At 27.9% G+C, this 22,069-nt stretch overlaps 1 long non-coding RNA gene across 1 annotated transcript; it reads left to right on the top strand.

The window, feature by feature from the left end:
• The first annotated feature begins 310 nt into the window (after positions 1–310).
• LOC129980587 (uncharacterized) lies at positions 311–21,002 on the top strand. The gene is made up of 3 exons (XR_008785252.1): positions 311–544; positions 11,396–11,622; positions 20,794–21,002. It is a non-coding gene; the product is annotated as an uncharacterized LOC129980587 (long non-coding RNA).
• The last annotated feature ends 1,067 nt before the right edge of the window (positions 21,003–22,069 follow it).

Raw genomic sequence — 22,069 nt, 5'->3', positions numbered from 1 at the left:
TTTTGAATCTTTAACCTTGGAAAACATAATTAATCTAAAAATTTTTGATAAAAAGATAGAAGTAAGACTATTTATCATGATGAAGTTTATTTTTTTAAACTTTAATCAAGTAGACAAAAGAAAACATGGATTCGAATCCGTTTATATAAGCTTCTTAAAATTTTACTTAATTCGTATCCCTAGGAGACTCCAGCATTGCAGAAATTTGAGGAAGAAGAGAACTGAAGATAGTAAATACATTCTTATTTCTTCATTAAACAACATAAAGCATTTTTCTCTCATTTCTAATTGATTAATATACCAATTATAACGAAAATGTACTCTGTTTGTAGAGTTGCTCTAAGGATAAACTAGAGTATATATGCAATTCATGTTTGATTTCAAATTGTTGAAAGCTAATTGCGCGCAAATTTTATCATTATTTTTGTCTTGTTAATTGCATTGAAACACATTTGAAGTTGGCAAAAAAACTGTTTCTGGACAAGATGAGCCTGCATTATTTGGTCACAGTTTTGATTTGGATATTTTTATAGATCACGAATTGGTAAGTTTTTATATTTTATGGTATGCCAAGAAATATAGAACCTTTTACTAATATTTTATCTGCTGAAGATTTAGAAATTCTTAAGACTTTCTACTTGTATTTTTGATGTCTTCAAACATTTTTGCTTCTTCATTTTGTTTAAGCTGTTCCATTTTGTTAAGCTTATGTAAGTGTCTCTAGTAATGGTTTTTTTATTCTTTTGACATTCGGATACTATCTTTTTCTCTTTCCAAGCGAGTTAAAACGAATCCATTTCGAAAACATACATCTTTTTAAACAATTAAGGACAAAAGTCTTTTCATAGTTTCTAAAAAAAATATTAATTTTGAAAAGTTGCTGATCGATATAAAAATACTGAAATTCTTTGATTTAATTCAGCTTTTGTAGTATTTTGATCTTCACATTCATGTCTTAGGAACTTGTATTTTTTAAATATTTTTTTTTCTAACTTGTAATCTCCTTAGTATAGAATTGCAGCATTAAATTCAAACTTTCGTTTTATACTTCTTCGATACTAAAGATTGAATCTTTAATCAATCATTCAAAGTATTTTAAATTTGTAAAGTCAGAAAATTACTTTTAAATGCCAAAAAAAGATTATTCTGATTTTAAAGATTCTTTCACAATAACAGGGTTGCTTCGAATATCATAAAGATAAGACTATATACTAATAATATCATATATGTATATTTTTTTTTGTAAATTTAATGAGCTTGTATTAAGCATCCAATTAGCATCAATGTTCATGTGGTAAAAGCATCTTATGAATTATTAGACAAATCTTAAGAATTCAAATAAATTCTTCGTATCATAATTCTAAGAGCAATTGTAGCAAAAATAAGTTGTTTCCGAATTCTAATTAAACTGATTCATTTTAATCGAATAACTTTTACAACTAATTCTAAAATAACTGTTTATCAGCAATGCTGCGGTTATTTTTCATCTCACAATACTGCAATGTCAGTATAGAAAGATAACTTGAAATATCTTGAAAATTTGGATTTTACTTGAGAACAGTACCAAATCTGAAGTTCTGTGTGGATTTCAGATATTTAATATTCAAGAAGTCAAATATTTAATTTAGAAAGTTTCGAGAACTCTTGTGATATACTATTGAAATGATTAAACAAAACCAGTTTCAAATACCTCGCTACCATTTGTAGTCGTTGGTTCCGTTTGAATGTGCAAAGTTTTAAATTTAGTTCCATTTTCTTGAAGCTATATTTGCTTAAAGGTATACCCCTTTAAAATCTGACTATATGAGGAGCTGAAATAAACTGAATGAAAATAGATTTAATACCGATTTGAATTATTGCTAAGCATACTTCTATTTCTTTAGTAGCACATAAATATTGAACAATATTGTATGACATTGATCTATATTGCAATATTGTTTTATATTGTAGAATATTGTTTAATATTATATAATATCGCACAATATTGTTTAATACTGTGTGACAGGTTGTGCTACCTGGGTTCAGAAATTAATCTATGGTATGCAAGGTCTTCGATAAAGAAAAACAGAAACATGAATATATATTTGCATCTAAAATACGTATATTTTAGATGTAAATACAAGTGGTTTACAAATGATCCTATCTTTGGAGATTAATCAATCATCTAATATGACGATAGAAACAAAGGAAATAATCAAATTTATTATAAATTGCATTCATAATAAGGGAATAGGTTATAAAAGCAACACTATAGAAAAGCTTTTAAAATACTTTGAAACGGTAAATTTTTTAACTTAAGTGCAAGATATCAATAAAAAAAAGTATAATTTTTACATAATTCATATAGAAAAATAATTGTTTCATCATTCATTCATCCTCACTTTGAAAAAGAATTATAAATCTATTTTGTAATGCAAGTTACTAATATAGTATATTAGCTTGTTACTAATAAGTAATAATAATTGATACTTTGATACATTTTTTGATTTTAAATCAAATATATTTTCTCCAGTTTTAAATTTAGAAAAGAGTGTTTGGAATATTTTGTTTATTTTATATCTTTGTATTTTTATAAGAAATTAATTTATTAAATTATTATTGATTTTATTTGTAAGAAATTAATTATTAATTTTTAAACTTCAGCGCATAAAACCTTTAAAATGAAGTATAGTATATACCAAATTAGAAGAATTATTATTAGAAATAAATATTAAGTTTACAGCCAAAGAATTAAAAAGAAAGATAAAATGAATCCGTCCTGATGACTTTCTCAAGGGTCACCCTCAGGCAAGGATTCAAACCAGGGATTTTTTCTGCGAGGGGTCTGGCTTTCGTTCAACAAACCCCTCGTGACCCAAAAATCCCAGGAAATTGAGGTTTTGGAGATAAAATTAGTATCACAAGATTAAAGATAATTATACAAAAACAAGTAAAATCATTTCCAAAATTTAATCCAAATAAGAGTACAGCAAACCAAACAACAAAATACCATGAAAATAGAACCAAATTCATTTAAATAATATACATTAGTATACGTGTAGTATATAAATTATTTAAGTATTAAAATTGTTTTGTCAGTATGTAATCTGGCCCATTACCCTATAACAATACAATTCTTCAATATTTTCCCAATCTGTAAAAAAAAAAAAAAAGTATCCAATGAAGTACCAATGATGCGAATGAATCAAAAGATTGGAATTTCTCTTTCTTTTGATTAAATAGCCTAATCCAAGAAACCAGAACTAAGTATACAACGGAAGTATCTTTTCATTGTACGAAAAACGCCAACAGAATTATCCTGGTTCCCTAGAGACTGATCTCAGACACTGAATGGATTTCTTTCCGTGAAAACAGTTTCTTATAACTCTTTTCCTGAGAGAGAGTGTCCATTGGTAACACAGAAACCTTCTATTATGTTTTACTTCACACTCTTTTAGTTCGTTAGATCGGCAAGACGCGTTTTATCTTCTAGTAAAACATTTCTTGTTTTACCCTTTGAAAGAGGTTCGTAAAACAGTCTGAAAAGAAACTTTGTCTTTCTTTTAGTTGTTTTACGAATTCTTCTTCTGGGTTAACATTTTATATTAAATAAAATCTATATAATTGTTTTTGAGGTGGAAGGCAGAACGAATGATGTATATAAGGATTTTAATAAAATTTGTTTTAAAAACTTTAAAAGAAACTATCAGTTTTATCAACCTAGTTGTTTGAAAAAATTTATTTGAATTCTTTACTACTAATTCATTAATCTTTATAGATATTTGAATTTGATATTTCTTGAACTGTAACGTTAAATGATCAATATAAATATATTGTTTAAAACTAAAATTATTTATTTAAATTTCCAATCTTTACTTACTGGGATTAACATTTCACAACTTCAAACAACTAACTATACTGAAAAAGCATTTAAGTATGGGAAAATTATAGGGTGTGTATAAGATTTATTGCCATAAATTTTATAATTGTTAATGTCCTAAAAGTAGGCTTAATAGATACAACAATGCTTTACTTAATAATTTATTGAAAATATTAGTGGAATTTAATGGTTTCAACCAATGAAACGTTAAATGTATCTCTTTATATTTTTATGAAATTATATTTAATGAAGTCCGAAACTAAAATCAATACCTTTATAAACATGTTTTCTATATTCTACAATTTTGCAATCTTCAAAAAGCAGTTCGTTCTTATCTTAATACAATTACTACTTACGAACAAGAATCATATTTAGTGTAGATAAATTATATACGTATCTTTATATACTTAGTTATTATGAATACGAACAGCTAAAATATAAAATTATTTCATATGATCAATGGAGAAGTAAATTGATTATCTTTAGAATGATACGAGTCCTTCCGATCTTTTTGAGCCACTTTTGTTAAGCAACTTTTAAATTGTATTTTTCATCTAAATACAATAATTATATATAAAATCAAAAAAGCGAAACTTATTAAAAAAACTTATTGACCATTATCAATTAAAAATTGGATAATTTTAAAATATCTCATACAATAGTATTTGCTTTGCTTTTTTCTCATTATGAAAATTATCTAAAAAACAATAATTGCAAAAACGATGCATACATGTTTGAAAGTGCGTCACACTTCTTTTAAGTAACTAAGGCAAAATTTCTTAAATTATGAGAAATTTTCATATTAATTACTAAACATCTTGCAGCTTCTGAACTTTCGAAACTTTGCACAGAGAATTAATTATACACTTTTTAATATTCCAGCCGCACGTAGGGAGCGTCTTATACACAATTTTAATTTCAATGCAAATACCTTTATTCTTGAAATAATATATGCACATTTTTCTCATTAAAAAATGAAGCAAGTATTTTTGGAAACCTTTTTTTTTGTTGTTTCTCGAAAATTTTAATATTGTTTGTACGCCAAATTATGCCTTCGCTTATAGTTTCAGTAAATTTCAACGCCTTGAATCATTTCTTTTAAATTAGTGAAATTTTTCGTTTTTATGTATACAGCTTGGAGAGGAAGAAAATAATAAAAAAGGACTTATGAATAGTAAATGATTTTTTTAAACTGATTTCTAGAATCTTGCTCTATATTAATTTGACATATGTTTCAATACATGGCTCAGAATTCAGTAATTCCGAAATTTTAGTATAATATTAGAATTCGTTGAAAACTATGAATAATTAGCAATATATAGTACATTATATACATTTTTAGAGACTAAAATAGGATTACATCTTTTATTTCCGCACATCACAATCCCTTTCTTTTAAAACTTCATTATTAAAAGATAAATCTTTGTCTTCTGAAAGATTTTTTGTGATATTTCGACTTAACTTGACTGGAGATGTTATATCATATTCCGTAGAAATACTCCTGCCTTATTTTTCGGAAAACATTTAGTCAAAACCTCTCTCCTCATTATTTCTATTAAAAGTAAATTGTACTGAGAAATAGCGAGCTATCTTAGCATTCCTTATTATTTGCTAAAAATATTTACCTTATGAGTAGGGATTGCAATACCGGGATACCGAATACCGGTATTTTGAGCCATTTGTACAATTTTGTAATACCGGTATTCGCAAGTTTAAATACCGGTTTTTCGGTATTTACTAAATATTTTTAAAACTCTCTCCACTATAAGTTCAGGGATCGCCAACATAGCAAAATAGTATACGTTTTTATTTTTATGTCTCCCTAACGGGCGAAATTAATTAGATAATTAAGGCTTAATTAATTGCTTAAATCTAAATTAGCTCAACATGGATTATCCCTAAAAGAAAATATTGTATCCATAGCGAGTGATGGAGCAACAGTTATGAAAAAAGTTGGAAAGTTGATTGGTGCAAATCAGCAATTGTGCTATGTACATGGAATTCAATTAGAAGTAATAGATGTATTATGAGAAATTAGAATTGCATTAAAATAAGATATGACTTACCTTACATATGCTTTTGCAATTTCACAAATAAGACTTTAATTTTAACAGGATTTTTTTGTTGGAATTATGCTTACTGTTATTATTAAATTAATAAGGCATAAAATTTCATTAATAATATTTCATCTTCACAATATATGATTGCATACTACTAAAATAACATATGATTCATTGTTTATAAAATCAATAATTTATGGATTAAGACGAATGAGTATTTTTTAAGTGGCTTCGTTCCTCTAAACCCTATTTCTTTCTCATTTAAATGCCTTTGAATAGTTCTCAGTTTTGAAGAAATTACGTAAAATGTATGAAAAAAGATTCTTGTAAAGAATTAATATAAAATTAGCTGTGAATTTTAGCCTCAAGTTCTTTTAAATTGCTAAATATCAGTTTTAATTTTGGAAAATAAAATTCCGATGGAAAGACAGTAGATGCGCATAAAAATATTTTTTTTAGAAATTAACTTTTAATTAAGATTACAAAAATATCCACTTTTGTTCCATATGTACAGTTTATATGATAATAAGGAAAAAATTACTTCTCTTGAAATATTTTTGAATTATTCAAAATTATTAAAAATCTTATTTTTAAAACGAATACATTTCGTTTTTAATAGATTTTAGCATTTTTAATAGATATTCGCACTTTTTATGTTCTTTTATTTATGAAAAAAAAACTTAATTTTGAATCAATCTTCAAAAATTTGATAAAGTCATCTAGCTATCCATTTAAATGGAACTGATTTCAATTGCATTCTTTACTTTATATTAGTCCGGAATTAAATATTTTCTTATTTCATCCATAAATGACAAACTGAGTAACTCTGCAGTTAAGGTGTATGTACACACTTGAAACTTCGAAAATCCTTCAAAATATCGAATATTTTTTTATTGCTTAATGTTTTCTGATCCTTTAGCTTTCAAACGATACTAAAATGTTGTCCATATTCGGAATATTTCTAGAGTTATAATTATTTTTCTTGAGGTGCTTTCATTAAAAACCCTAGTTACGGTGTTTATAAAACTCATTTTATGAAGAATGATATTTTCCCACTATGTTGCTTCATTCAAACAATCATAACTCAACAAGAAATGAACCAAATACATCTATTTATATATCAAAATCTGTATGAAATAGTGGATGTTTCGTGCCTCAATCAAAGTTATATTTATAGAAATAAATTTTTAATAGCTATTTAAAATTTAAAATGACAGAAAAAATATCGCTTTTTCTATTCATCGTTGATGAAAAAATTGTTTTAAAAAAACTATACATTTTTATAACTTGTTTGAGGCAGACAACATGAAGACTAATATTAGGCATCATTTCCAACTAGAATTGTGTGTCTGTACAAATTAGAATTTAAGATATCTTGTTTCAAAAAATATGCTAATTAACTCATTAAATATTATTTAATTAATTAATAATTAGTGTTATATGGTTTTTTTCTCACTGAAATGAGTTTAAACATATATTAATAACCTACTGTGAAAAAACTGGATTTTTAAAGTTAAAATTTAAAAAAAAAATCTTCAAGTGTGTACGTACACCTTAATAATCAATTTATGATAATTTAATATTAATAGTCATTATAAAATTCTACGATAAAGGTTTTAATAAACGTAAAAATGAAAAATATTTCATGTAAGATGGACTGCAAAACATCCGTTTCTGTGAAATGAAATATTAATTTCATAAAAAATTGTATGAAAAGTAAGATTCAGAGTGATGTTAAATTTTATGGCCAGCTGAATTCAAAATCGTTGAATTCGTGCTTCAATGTGATTTAATCACACATAACAATCTCAAAGCATTGGTTTCCAATATCGTTCACAGAGGCATATGGATTGTTTCTAGAATTCTGTAAAAACTGACGAATTTTTGATCCTTACTCGTATAGCATTTCAGTTCACTAAAAATACTGCTGGCTAGGTTTATTCAAAGATTTGCTATTCATTGATTTGCTAAAATGAAGAAATGCATTCTACGTTGTCCAACAATTCAGTAAAATTATATTCGTTAACTTTATTTATATGAAGATATAAGTGCGTAGGCTATTAAAATAACTATTAACTAAGAAAATAACCATAAAAGTATTCAGATCCGAATCTGGAAGAATTCAAATTTTTATTCGAGAAGAAATAAATCAATGTTAATCATAAATAATAAACTTTAAAAATGAAACTCCCCTCACAAATTCACCGACTGGTGCCTTAATTATGTCTAGCGACTCATAAAGGAATTTAAATTTCAATCCGTATATCCGAGTGCATATACATGAGATACGTTATATAGGTTGGAATATCTTCGACTTATTCATTTTTATTCAATATCAAATTTTATTTAAACTTTTGGCAAAACTTTAATACTAGGCAATATTTATAATGTTCCGCTACGAAATGCAGTGCTTCGGTGACCTGAAGGTTAGTTCTTAACATCGGAACCGGAGACTTCCACATTGAAAATCCATTTCGGTTAAAGTAATGAAAGTGGTTTGATGGTTGTTTTTTTTAATCTGTCCTGTGGGTGGTCATATCTCTCCAACTGGTGTGACGCGAATATTTTTAAAAGTTGTTGTCCTATTCAGTTGTTGCCCTCTTTATTTATCCATAGTTGAAAATTACAAAGGCTGTCTCAAAATAATCCATGCGTTGTTTCAGAGCGGAGAGTTTCACATTGAAAACCCATTTCGGCGAAAGAACCAGACGTACATGGTTTAATGCACGTTAAATCTGTCGGGAAAGAGAATATCCCTCTGGCTTATGTGCCACAAATTGAAGGATTTCCGGTTCAATTATTATCCTCATCATTTGAGCACAGTTGTTTGAAGTTAAGCCTGTCTCAGCCTATGTGTAGCTTCAAAGTGAAATGCAAATATAATGAATCTAAACATAGTTAAGTTCAGAACAGAAAAATATTTACGCTAGGGCAAATGTATGCATTTCAAATTCGAAAAAGATTGATTTAAAAAATAAAATGCTATTTAGAACATAAGAGGAAATTACATTTTAGCTAAAACTCGAAACGCATACAAAATGATGGACACGAAACAATGATAGAAACAATATTAGTAAATGAAAAGGAATTTATGCCATTCAAAAATATTTATCAAAACATGTCAATAACATGAGGATTTATCTTAAAAAATATTGAAGTAAAACCTTAAAGAAACAAGATTACTTTTGCCTGATAAGTATTTTAGTTATAAACTGTAATCACCCCATACTGAATCATTCACGAAAACAAACATAGGAAAAACGTAAATTTTAAAGGTATGATTAGTGCAAGGGTCTTATACATATAAAAAAATATTTTTTTAATAATTTTTTTTAAATGCAGACCTATAAATAGAACAACGGTCCAATACACTATTAAAAATCACAAAGTTTGACTTATCTTGCAAAAAAAGATTTTATTAATGGAAATCCGAAAAATAATTTCTCTGTAGTATAGCATTACATATTTTTCTAATTGTAATAGGTTTCTTCTTAGAAAGATTTTAATTGAAATCATCTTTGACGATCATTTAGGTTTTTTTGCTAATAAATGCTAACATTTTAGGAGACGAAGATCTATATTATTCTGCAGCATGCTTCTTTGTCTATTGTTTCTCGGAATTGTTTCACCAAGGTTATTTATTGTTATTGACCTTAGAAAAGTCAATGATACCCATGTGAAGTAAAAATGTTATTCAAATATATCCTGTGAAACTTAGGATTTTTTACAACAGAGAACAGAGATTCCACAACTCATTGAGAAAGTGGCGCCAAAAATATTCTTGGGCACCATGATAGGAAATAATAATAATGAAGGGATACCCATTATAGGATGTCAGCATCCGTAACTTGTACCCAAATTTCATAGATTTATTTTTATGTATATCTTACAACCGCGTTTGCCAAAATAGCGTGCCATTCTTTCATCGATTGTTAGATTTTCTGAAAATATTCCAACTTGTCGCAGGGCAAAATTAAGTTTTTCAGTAAGTGTACGAATTTTGTAATAACTGTCGGTTTTTTATGGCCCATTATCCTTCAAATTTAGGTATTTTTTTATGTCACTGGATTGTTTCCTGGCCATATCTTTATTCACTAAGGTTGTGATAATATCCGAAACATTTCCCCCCCCCCCAAAAAAAAACCGTGATAAAATGTGATAACCACTGTGAAAAAGATTGTTTATAAACCTTTTGATGTCACTTTCGCTGATTTAAAAAAAAATATTTCTTCTGAGCATTTGTCTCTGTATGCGATATATCGATTTGTCTCTGTATGCGATATCATATCGTTAACCAGTATGTAAAAAAGTTAAACAGGAGATTTTCCTAATATCGTATATGCAATATGTTGAGGATCTTGAGAAGAAAACGAACATAGTAAAAGTGAAAATTCCGGCTTTCATTTCTTTTTTTCTTTTTTTTTTGTTTACGTGGTTTTATAACAAAATAAATTTCTTCACAGATATTTGAGAAAACTTCTATAATTCCATCTATTTCGAATTTCAATATCACCACATGTTTCCTCTGCATTACAATTTGTGAAAGAATCGTCTATTTCTTCTTCGTCATGGACCGCATCTGGTTGCGTTGGAATAATTTTCATTTTAGGATCGTTGAATTCTTCATTCGATAAAGAATTCATATATTCAAGAGCTTCCTCCACTGATAGAAATTTCCTGGCCATTTTACAACAACAAAAATGGTCAGCAAATTCACAACTACAAAATAAAGCAGCAACTGAAATAATGGAAAGAAAAGAAAGCACTGAAAACAAGTTTCACAAGCATATGTTAAAAAGCATATACAAAAACATTTGTTTGACAAAAGGGACTGACACCAAGAATAATTGTGGTATTTAAAAAAAAAAAAAAAAAGATTTTTTTAAAAAAAAGATGGGAATAGGACCGTTGTCCTATATTTATAGGACAGGTGGAAAAGACATGCCAACTGCCTGTAATATTTAGTTTTTTTTTCATGGATATTTTTAATGTTTTGAACAGCACTAATGATCTGCTAAAACCTCTACATATTTAGGAAAAATAATAATTCTATTATTTAAGCAATTTCTTTTAATTATTTTTTAAATTCCATTTTTTCCACTAATTAAATTTAATCTATTTATAACATTTTACGAAAAGCTTTATGTAGATTTTAATTATTACTTTCATTTTATTCTGATTTAATTCAGTTGTCCTATAAATATGACAGTGGTTCAATATGGGTTAATCAAACATTATCACAATGGTATAGAGATTCTGAAAGCAGAGTATTAACTTGGTTTCGTTTTTATACTTAGACCTTCATATAATAAAATTTCGGAATTACGATATTCATATGAAAATATTGGTACTGTTTCAAAATCGGCAATTAATATTACTAAACATGTAGTTCTAGAGAAATTGTTTCTTTATAAAATCACTAGCCAACTTTGGTATCCAATAAATTTCTCTAATATCTTGCTTTTGTTTATTTTAGATAAAATAAATAAAGCTTGAAATTCATGATGACTCTAATGAAGTTTTTCTAAGGATGAAGCTGTCTTAGATATTACAGCCATGTTAATTTGATTTTACACTCAATCTTATGTTTATACATGAAACTTCCGAAAAGACTAAGAATTTCCAATAATTCAACCATAATATTGGCGCAACATGACAGAATCTGGCCATTCCGCCATAAGAAACCAAAGTAACCGAACGGAGGTAAGGCATATAATATCATGGTACCATTACATCTTATGGGGCTGGGTAATTTATTTTAAATTCCAAGTTCTTATTGCAATGTGATTTCGATTTCTTGTTTCTCATATAGATTAAGCAAAAAATTAATAAAATCTTTCTTCTTTACCATTAAATAAAAGAAAAAAAAATCCATCTATTAAATATTTGGTGAAACAACTGAAATGGATTAAAATTTATTGAAAAAATTTAGTCCTACCGTTTAAAATTATTTAAAAAATGGTGTTAAAAATTTAATTTGATTTGCCCTTTAGAAAATTATTTGAATTCTAAAATGGTGTAAAAATGAATTTTCTACGGTAATACTATCAGGAATTATAGCAGGAAAAAAGCCCCCCAAACATGCAAATGTTTAATTACTTAAAATATTGTTTGAATCTTTCTAATATGAAAGATAAAATATATCTCGGCAAGAATATACAATACCAATTTCTGTAAGACAAAGTCAAATATTCTGTGCTGTAAAAAGCCAATGCACACATAAATATTCACACATTTATTTTATTAATGATGTAGAGAAAAATGGTTCAATATTACCAACAAATAGACTACTAGCAAACAGTTGACATATTTTATGCATGATTTATTTTTCTCTTTTCTAACATTTTCCCTGAACATTTGTATCAGAGTAATATTTTGAAGATATAATTTATTTTTCAATTTCATCTTACGGAAAAATTACCTATTTTTGAGAGAGAAAAAAAAACATTAAAATATTATTTTCTCTTGAGGTAAAGGCATTTACTCATTCTACTCAAGGCCTTATGTTCCAAAACTCAACATTCTTGGGTAACCACAACACATTCCACTTATATCTCCCACTAGTTACTTCTGGGTAATCCAGCAAAAGCTACGATCGTGCTTCCTTAACCATGAGTAATGCGCTTCTGTACTACAGTGCTCTTCGCTCTCGTGATGTGAGAGAGATATCAGAGAGCTTATCGCCCCGTGAGTAAGTCCTCTTCGTGAGGATAAAGCTTTATTAGATGTCTGTTATGGCATAAGGTAAGACCTAATAAAGTGTTTTATGTACTTATCCCAAGCAACCTAACTTTGCCGGTAATTGGAATCGTGGCGGAAGCACGTACTTGTTATTTTGGCCATTTGAAATGGAAATGGTGATAACCATATTATCATTTAATTGAAACCTGCAGTCGTAGACATTTAATTTATGAAATAAAATGTTTTAATTTTCTGTTTTTTAGGTAATTTCTTTCTAATTGAATGTGAAGATAGAAGTTGGAAATATCTTGATATTTAATAAAAACTTTGAAAGTTTAAATGCGATGAAATATTTCATTCTTAATTTTTCGTATACTTAGAATAGTGGAAATATAGTGATCATCAAAATGAGGATATTGACAAATCTTAGTTTTAGACCTCTGAGTTTGAAAAACAACAACACATTTTTGGAAAATGTTTACCTGTATGTGTAACAAAGATAACTAAAAAACGGTTTGAGCTGGATGGTTGAAATTTGGTATATGGTCTTTACACCAAATTTCGAGATTTCTTTAGAATTTGGAAGAAAATTTGTCGGAAATCCGTCTGACCGGTTGTTAGAAAATAAGTTAAAGCCTTACTTATGAAACGAAGAGAGCTGGATAGATAAAATTCGGTACACATATTTAACATCAATAGTGTAGATGCTTGTCAGATTTTGTGCGAAACCCAAATAGATTCACTGTCCATCGGTCTGTAATTTCAGAAATAAATTAACGCGATAATTCAAATAAGTAGTGATTTAAATACATTAAATTAGGTATGGAGTTTTGTGACTACAAGTGTAATTTTGTGTCAAATCTTCGTTTCAATAGAATTAAAAAAAAAAAACATATAAAGGACAAATCCGATTTTAGGACACTATTTAACCACATGCCGTGGATTTTTCTCCAAAGCTCTGCCAAGAGTTACATGATTCAGTAAGAATGCTAAATTCACTCCAAAGGTTACTTTTTCGTAACTATTATACTCCAATAATATGTAAAGAGTTCTTTGGTAAGATAAGTTTTTAGAGTATTTGATAAGGTTTTGGGAGGCGATTCTCATTTGTTTATTTTTTAAGGTTTGTTTTATCAGGTTAGATTAGTATTCCATATAGCAAATGTTGCAAAGTTTCTTTAAAAATGACAAATTTTAATGCATCTGTTATGATAAGATATAGCAAAAGTTTTAAAGCTAAGAAATATTCATTTGTATAATGATAAAAACAAGGGGAAACGAAAACAATTTATTGCATATTATAAAACAACCTAAAAAAATTCTGCCAAAAAACATTTATTATAAAAACAAAAAATACTTTTGAAAGGAGAACGTAATGACGTTTTTGATAAAATATAAGTTTTGCATTTTTTTCCCTTTATCATGCATCATTTATTATCATTCATGTTAATTTCAACTTTATGTTTGGTCGACCTTATCACGAGTTCTTTTCGATCTTACATATGATAAATATATATTATGTATGTATATATCGAGTATTGTTTTCCGCCGTAAATGTACATTATTGAATAAAATTAGAGAAGTAATACCTGATAAAAAAAAATCCATCTGCTTTTAAGTGTTTGTTCTTAAAAAACCCATGCTGATAATTTTCTTTAGAAATATGATTTCCCTCCAAGATTGTCTTTCTTGATATCATGCTTAAAATTTGAAAACAGTCCAAATGGAACTCTTCCCAATTTCTTTTGACACTCTATCTTTTATTATAAGTTTTCGAACTTTAGAATCGCACATAAACTCACATTCATTTCATGTTTCAAAAAACGACTTTGAGAAAAGAGATAACATGCAAAGAATAATAAAAAATTGCTTTATGTGAATTGAAAATGTGAATCTATTTTCTATTGTTTTTCTACATAAAAAATATATTCTTTAATTCCGAAACACATTGAAGAATTAAAGGGTTCAAGCTAAAGAAATCACACCAAAGGAATTATGTATTTATATTAATAAGAACAATTGCTTTTATATCTTTTTAATCAGTAAATTAATTCAAAATAAATTTAAAAAAAATGTATTGTATAAAAAATTTATTAAAAAATGTAACTTTTGTAATTCTGAAAATAAAATCTATGTACTCTTCCTCTTATCAAAAAAGCTTACGAAAACAATAAAAATAAAATTTGCTAAAATGAATCTGTCTAATAAAATAACTTGTATATGTATATATATAATATAAGCATAATTTTTGAAGCAGAGTCGTTTCCGAAGACAGAGAAGAAGAGTTTGAATTATTAACTTAATTTTATTCCATCCGGGGAGTCACGAATTATGTACAAGCAGAAGCGACAAGCACAACACAGAACGACACAAAACGGAATGACTAAAAGCTGATGAAAATTTTATCCCTGTAAATTATACTGTTAGATTTTAATAGGGATTTCCGATCATAGGGTTCTTTTCGAAGAATTTGTTTAAGTCAGCAATATTTTATCCCTTCACTCGAGTGTGTGAACTTGTCGGCTTTTAGCCGATTCAGCATTTTTAGAACACTTGTTGCATTAATTAAATAGAAAAAGTGGAATGGGATAGGAAATAGGAGAATAATTTAGAATGAAGATGGTATGGGCTAAATTAAGACAAACTTTGGAAATCAATTAGAATTGAAATTATAGTTTAAAATATCATTACATATATTCATTTGATTTAGTCATTCGATGAACAAAGACCAAAAGATTTAATTTTAAGATTTATTTCGGCTTATTCATTTTAAATAAATCGACAATTGCAATTAAATGCGACTAAAATGCTTGTTTTCTAATGTGTTAAGCAGATATTTATGCAAATTCTAGGTGGGAGCCATGCGGTGTTCTTAAAGTTAGTCTAGCTACAAATTTGGAGGAACACTTATAATTCCTATTAGACCTTTAATTATGAATAACCTGATGTTTAAAAATTTTTTCTTGGGTATCTACTTCAGAAAGAAATACACGACAGATAGATTTACAATCAAACTTATATCATTTTCTTGATTATTCTTTCTGTGATTGCCATTCGAAACATTAACATTACAATATGTCTCAAATATCTCAAACTGCTCTATTGTTTGTATGATTTAGATGAATTGATTATGGTAATTTAAGATTAACGTAACAACACTTTAGCTACTCCCATCTTACCTAAGCATTCGGAGATAATCTTAATTATTATCGTCCAGACAGTAGAGAGATGACAATTGTGGTTGAACCCTATTGATGGCTCAACCACAATTACCTACATGATTTACTTTTTTACCTAGTTTAATTTTGTCCGAACACTACATATCTGAATTTTCTAATTTCATTTTTCTGATGGGAGGAAATCCTCAATTCAAATTTCAAGTATATTTGACATTGAATATCGAACGTGAAAACTGTAATATCTGTCTTACAGTATATAGATGATAATGAAGAAGTAACAAAACAATTATTTTTTCACATTTTCTCACATTTTTCTTCTACAAAGGAAGGATCTTTTTGCTTTTTGGTAGAAAGTTTCAGCACATAACAGTCTAAGTAAAGAGTTCAAAAAAAGGCAATATAACTTTTCTAAGAGCATATATTTATGTATATGTTTTCTAAGAACATATATTTAACAATATATTTTCTAAGAACATATATTTAACAATATATTTTCTAAGAACAAATATTTAACAATATATTTTCTAAGAACATATATTTTGGGCTTTCAGAGAGGCAATGCATCGTGGCGATTTTTCTTGTTTTTCTGATTCATAAATAGGCTTCCTCTGAATTTTATACATGTTTCCTGTTTTCAAGAAAAAAACTTATGCACCGCAATATCTGATTTCCAGGAAATATTTAAGGAGTTTAAAGCTATCTCAAAGCACTTTATTTCATTCCAAATTCAAAGTCATATTGCGGGAAGTTTAATAGGAATTTTTTGAATCTTCACGGTATCTATGCTTTTTTATTCATGTTGTAAAGTTTCGATTGGTGTTATCTGGAAAAAAATTTATGTACTTTTGTGTTCTTTCATGCTTGCTGTGTAAGAAAAAATGCTTTTCAGAAAAATTCCTTGCAATATAAATAAAATTGAAACTTTTGTGGTTTTCTTCTTGAATGTAAAAAATCCATTTGTTACACTAGAATTTCGTGTTTTTCAACAATTGAAAAAAAAATAATGATTTGTTATTTTTTGATAATTTTGCATGAACATTTGAAAATTTGAAAAAAAATCAGAATTAATATTGAAAAGTATTTATTGTGATCCTTTCTGAGTTTACTAAAATGAATTCCACGCTTTTCCTAATCAAACATACTGGATGCATCGGTATATATTTATGCAACCTAACTGAAAATCTTTGATACTTTGTCAGAAGCTCAACTTTAGCCAATTCTCGCCAAGAAGAAAAATGGTTTTCCCATAGGTTTGCGATATAATGTTCTCGCGATCTAGGGTGGTATGGCGGTTAGGCCTCGCCTTCGGATCGGAGGTACCCGACTGGACCTAAGAACGACCATGTAAGCGAGTCTGGTGCATGTTAAATCTGACTTATCAGACGTTCTCCCACTGGTGTGGTGCGGATGCTTGGAGATGGAATGATCAGATATGATCCTCGCCCTCTGATCATGGTTCAAAATTACGAGATCCGTCCCAAAATAGAAATAGTGTTGCTTTAAATAAACCAAATAAGTTGATTAGTTGATATAACCAAACTAATTCTATAAATACCTGCATATGCACATTTTCCCACTGAGAAAGTAAATATTCTTTACCTAAAATCATTATTTGTTTTTCTATTTTCTTTACATAATATATGTTGATCCAATTGCGAAAGAAAATCGCTTTTTATGATCGGGACCCGACACTTTGATAACCATACAAGCGTATATTTTCAAGAAAGCATGCGAAAATAAAAATGATGGATAGAAATGTATTGTATTATTTCATGCTTCCATTTATCTCAGACTCATGATTCAGCAATAATAGTTGAATAATTTAGGAATGAAGGCATTTTTCAAAAAATAACTTTCTATATTTAAATATTGGACACTTTTCTAATAGCTATAAAGTCGTCTTTATTCATTTAATTTCATAATTGATCTGAATCGACGATAACACACTTGGACATCATACAATCATCCATGGCTCGAAGCGCAGTTGGAACTTAGAAATATTGCAAATGCTTTAATAATTAAACAAACGAAAACAAACCATTTAAAAATTATATTGATTTCATGTGGAACTTTGCAAAATTCTTCGCCTTTGAATTCCTTCTAACCAGATAAATTGTGCCTATAAGATTATGTTTATCGGATATTAATTAAAAATACTGAACTTGTTAGAATCGTCGGGAGTATCTCTATAGTGACATTAATAGAGATAAAAAAAGATAACGTTGATATGGAAAATTCGAAAACTTGATAAAGTCCTTTTTAAAGAAAATCTCTAAAAGAGTGAAGAGTCTTAAAATGTTTGTCTGATACGTATTTCTGAGCATCTCCCTTTATTTGTGTGAATTTAATTTTCTCACAATATAACATATTATTTAAACAATAAATTGATAAATAAAGATATTTTGGTGATTAAATAATTTGAACAATGCTCACTATTTGTGAAGTTTTCATTCGATTACTTAAAAAAAAGAATGGATATAAAAAACGAATGCTTTCATAGCAGCGCTGAATCATTCTTAAGAGGAGTTTGTTTTTTGCTTATATTGAATAGAGCTGTAAATATTTCTCAAAGGAAGTGCTGGACACTTTCCTAGATCTTTTCAAGAATAACTTTCTTCCTTCCATGTTTGTTTCAAGACCATTTTTATTTTGCCATCTGTATCGCCAACCTACCAATTAGCTTAAATATTCTGAAAATGGATGTTTCATTAATAGAACATGAAAAGTGTTTTATCTTCATTTCCCAAAAAATTAGCAATTAATGCAAGAATCGAGTAGAGTTTTAAAACCCTATATCCTTCAAATTACAGTACATGAAAAGTAATGGTATATGTATTTACAGGATTTAAGTTGCGTTCTTCTATATCTAGTCATTTTAACAGTATTAAAAAAATTTAATTTTTTTTTCACATTATTTAAAAAAATTCTTGTTTATTTTCTTTTGTTGTTGGACAAATAAATGCATCTATCCTAAAGGAATTTGTGTATAGCACAGAAGCAGAAACGTGTGGGGAAGGGGGGGGGATAAAATGATATTTGGAATTTTCAATCACCATCTTATTGTGCATTTCATTTGTTATAAAAGTTGTTTTTCAAAGGATACAGATATATCTAATAGTATTTCGTTTTGTATAATTTCAGTGTTCTGATCTGGATATTTTGTGATCTATGTATGATTCTGAGTAGAAACGTTGATACATAACGAAAAAAAAAAGAGTTTCTAAATGTTTTTGTGATAATTCCGATTCAGAAATTGAGTGTACGAAGAATTTCGTACATCAAATTTAATCGACGATGACTGCGTTGCTCATTCTGTAATAAATGCATCCGATTAATCTATTACGAAGTTTATTCGTGAAATAAAAAAAGCAAGAATTTACACCAAGAAAATATTTCATTGCTAGCTGCTGGTCAATCTCTAGCATTTAAATAATTGACAATATTCAAACTAGGAAAAGTAGTCAAAGACGACTGAATAGAATCCGAGAAGGGGAAAAATATATCTAAAATATGAAAAATGAAAGCTGTGACTAAATGATGTTTCGATTTGGAAAATAGGAATATTTTGACAAGAGTTAAAAGGACAGGTCCAGACAGAACATCTCAATAGATATAAATGGATAATTTCACATGCAAAGAGTGACCACATGAATAGTGTATAGAATTTGTTTATTAACGAAGAGATATTATCACATCTAACAGTGCAGTGAAGAGGAAGCGAGTAAGAAATCCAAACTCCCAGCCCTGTTTGTCGCTCGATGAGTTTGACGCTGTCATTTCACTCCTGCATGTCATGAGGCTTTGGTTTTAAAAAAATGTTTCCGTTTAGAGTTATAGCCTGTAACACAATGACTAGGGACACATTCCTGGAAATTGTGAGTATTTGCGCCTCGACGTGAAACCAATTAGATCCGACAGATTACAAACATATCTAATAGCCCTTATTTCAGATGTTTTTGATATATCTGGAGGAAACTGTCTATTGCAAACTGATGAAAATAAAATTTAATAAAAACAACATTTAAGCTATAGTTTTCCAATGAAGACTCCATACTGATTTATTCAATATATTCATATAACGCCCAACAAATTAGGCTTTACATTCTGTTATTGATGCGCAGTTGAAATATTTGCTGAATGAATCATCCCCTTCATAAAAAATAAGAATTACTAAACCACAGCATTTGAATTATTTTTTTAAATATTTAAACTATGTCATTAATAATATGATTGTACAGGATTTTTTTTCATAATTCCCAAATGTTGAAAACTATTTTATCTAGAAACACACATCAATAAGGAAAATTAAATTATAAATAATACTTATATCGCAAATGATGAAACGTTTCTTAATGTTTCATAATTTTACGAAATTCAATGTGGACTTAATGCTGCTATGACAAAGAATGACCAAAATTTCAATTAACTGAAGATATCTAGCAAGATACTAAAATACTTTATATTTTATAAATGCCCTAAAACTGCTAGGAATAAAATAATTCCATCTCACTTACCCTAATTTATATATATGTATATGTGTGTGTGTATTTAACCTTATTATTTTACTTTATTTACTTTATATTTGTACACATCTAATTGTAAATCGATTTCACTTACTTTTCTAACTTGCTTGAATATTAAGATACTCAATGAAAAGGCACTGTTTTCACATACTCTAAACTTTATCTGTAGTTAATTATTTAATTTAAGTAACAATTCCGTAGTATTGAAATAATCTATTAATTAACTTTAAAAATCGATATTTTAAGATTTTGTAATATTTAAAATAATATTTTATCAAAGACAAAAAAGAGATTAATTGAATTTTAAAAATAAATTTCATTTCACAGTTTTAATAAAATTGTATTTTTAAAATTTTGATTTTTATTAAATTCATTATTTCTGAATTTCCCATTGATTAAACAATAGACAAGAGTGACTTCAAAATATAAATTTCCCACTGTCATTTCATTGTGCTGTAGTAACTAACACAAAATCTTTTTCCTACTCACAGAATCATTGCTAAAGGTTAAATGGATCTCATTCTGCAGAAACGGTTTTTCACAATGGTTCTTCCAAGGCGACTGTCCCCTCTCAATACAGAAGACCCTTTCTTCCTTTTTCATTGCAGTTTCTTTCTTTGCTGTTTCATCAAAACGTGTTTTATCTTCTTCACGTTCAAGCGCCCCTTCTTTGGCACGCTTACTAGGGTACTTGGAAACAAACTGAAAGAACTTTCTTCAACTAGATTTTTTTAACTGCTCCGTTGAACAAAATTAATTCGCCTATTTAAAAGATAAATTCTCGTTGAAAAGACTATTTGTATCAAGAAGTTCTTCAAGCTTTCGTTGTCTTTGAATTTTCGGAAAGAAGAAAATGTTTTAGGGACTTCACATGTACCATTAAAATTTATTAGCGTTCAGTTTTAGGTTCTTGTTAATAAGCTTCATTACAGTAGTTAAATAAAATTGATAAAATAAGAAAGACGTTAGAGTATGATTATTTCAAAGAAAGTATTGAAAATTTTTTTTCAAATTGTTCCCTTTTAAATAGTAAGGAAACTGAAATTCTGTAATATTTTAAATGCCAAATATAATCATAATAGAAATTATGATAATGATTTGACTACCAAATGAAAAAAAATCGTTTACTTTTATCAAAAATGATGATAAACCTTTGGTTGAAATGGTGATTATTGTTCAGAAGGGAAAAACACAATTCAGCACTTTATGTGTACCATTTGGAAGTAAATCCGGAAAGAAGATGCAAAATGATTTGAAATTAATTTTCTTTTGGAATTCAACCGATCAATTTTATTATATTTAAAAAAAATCCTTACATTTTATTTCTAAATAAACAAAATATTTAAAGAAGTAAATTCATATAATAGCGATTACAAATATTTTAACATATAAGAAATCTTCAAGAAGTACACTTTAATTCTTAAATTTTATATTCTGAGATTGAGTATCGCGATTCGACATTTTTGAAAGAAAATATCTATCTAGAATATCAAAACATCCTCTCTATATTTTCGCCATTAAATGTACTTTATGAGAAAAAAAAAGACCAAGCAAAGTTTTACTTTTTCATATAAAAATTACGAAGAAAGTATTAATTGAAAATTAAAACTCAAGATTTTGACTCGTTTCTACATTTTGGACCTTCTTGAGTTCGAAGTCTGTCTGTAGGTGCATCGATCTGTATGTTAGAACGATAATTCAAAAACGCTTTGAGTTGGATGAACGAAATCTGATATTTGAACTTAGACCAAATTTATAGATGTGTAT

This window comes from Argiope bruennichi, chromosome 8, assembly GCF_947563725.1.
Source record: "Argiope bruennichi chromosome 8, qqArgBrue1.1, whole genome shotgun sequence".
In the NCBI taxonomy this organism is placed as follows: domain Eukaryota; kingdom Metazoa; phylum Arthropoda; class Arachnida; order Araneae; family Araneidae; genus Argiope; species Argiope bruennichi.
Note: the sequence above shows the minus strand (reverse complement) of the source record. Positions and strands in the feature narration are given on the sequence as shown.